The sequence below is a fragment of the Suncus etruscus genome, chromosome 17 (genome assembly GCF_024139225.1).
Source record: "Suncus etruscus isolate mSunEtr1 chromosome 17, mSunEtr1.pri.cur, whole genome shotgun sequence".
In the NCBI taxonomy this organism is placed as follows: domain Eukaryota; kingdom Metazoa; phylum Chordata; class Mammalia; order Eulipotyphla; family Soricidae; genus Suncus; species Suncus etruscus.
In genome coordinates this window covers 39,639,164-39,640,538 of record NC_064864.1, presented here as the reverse complement: position 1 = coordinate 39,640,538, position 1,375 = coordinate 39,639,164, and the positions used below count along the sequence as shown (strand labels likewise).

Genomic DNA, 1,375 nt, shown 5'->3' with positions numbered 1-1,375 from the left:
ATTTTTGTAACCCTCGCTGTGCCCCTGCTTAAGACCCTTAAGCCCAGGGCTGCATTTTGGCAAGTGGTGCCTGTTCATAAGGTCTAAATATTCCAAGGTTAAGTAAAGCGGGCAGAGCTCCCTCTGAAGTTGGTTGGTCCCCGGCATCACATCCTAGGGCGAGCATTTTCCTTCTCCCGGATGAGGCTGCCAAGAGCCAAAAAGGCCAGGCCAGGAAGGGGACAAAATGGGAAGCGTCGGACCAAAACCTTCCATTCAGACCAGATTACCAGGGCAGAGCGTGAACGCAGTCCCCCACTACCACAAATTACGCAGTCGAGTTTCCCACATTTGGGGAAATCGCAGGGGTCAGCACACCTGGAGTGCAATGGGTGAGCCTCGTCCTGGGGAAATCACCTTCATGATCATGGTATCGCCCCTGCCAGGTAAGTATACTTTACAAACTCTTTTCTAGCTCTTCATGTTATTTCCCCCCATTTAACCCTTTTTACCCTCAGTTCTTAACTCCTCACGAAGCAGAACATTCTGCCCACCCCAGCCAGCTGCCAACTAGCTCCCAAAGTGAAAAGGTAAGAGTCTCATCCTGAGAAGAAACTGATACTCTGCTACTATTAATTTGCTCTGGAGGCCTCTTTTCCTCCATCTCCCTTCACTGTGGACTTTTGCTTGCTACCAGATTTGGTTGCTGAGAAGTTCCCTGCTCAAGGACATTTCCTGACTGGGACATGACTGCTGGGAACCATTTTTTTAGACTCCACAAGGCCAAATCGAAGGTTGAAGTTGTACTCCGGATTTTACACCCACCCCCCGACTATTTCAAAAGACTTAAAAAGATAGGAACACACAAATTTTATACTGCAGTGGGGCCTTACACCCTGAACACTAGGCATAGTGACTTGGCTTAGACTTCAGTAGTTGGACAATGACCATTCACCCTTGAACCATGGACACCAGCTACGGAAATAACCACTGTTTTCTACACCATCACTAGGAATCAAGCTTCTACCAGGAATGCCCTACTGCTGTCCTGGCACCAATTTATTCCAAAGAAGGTTCTTATGACACCCTGATAACTTGGTAACAGCAACAACCTGCATTGCCATCTAATGGTGAGATGGAACCAGAAGACACTCCATGCCACCCTGATTTTGTTATAGGATCTGTATAGAAATCAGGGTCTCTACAGAAACCTGACAGCAACAACCGTGATGGTGAAGAGCTTTTACTGGGACCACAAAGAATGACTCTGGGGTTGAACAACCTAGTATGCCTGAAGCCTAGAATTGGTCTTATGCCAGAATACTTCATGGAAAAGGTCTCCTTCTTTTTTTAGGCCTAAGGGTTTTCCTTTCTATTTCTCCCATAATTTTCTGAG

The 1,375-nt window shown here is 46.9% G+C and overlaps 1 non-coding gene across 1 annotated transcript; it reads right to left on the bottom strand.

Moving 5' to 3' along the window:
* Positions 1 to 269: 269 nt before the first annotated feature.
* On the bottom strand, positions 270 to 433 carry LOC125995581 (U1 spliceosomal RNA). Its single transcript, XR_007491079.1, has one exon. It is a non-coding gene; the product is annotated as a U1 spliceosomal RNA (small nuclear RNA).
* Positions 434 to 1,375: the final 942 nt, after the last annotated feature.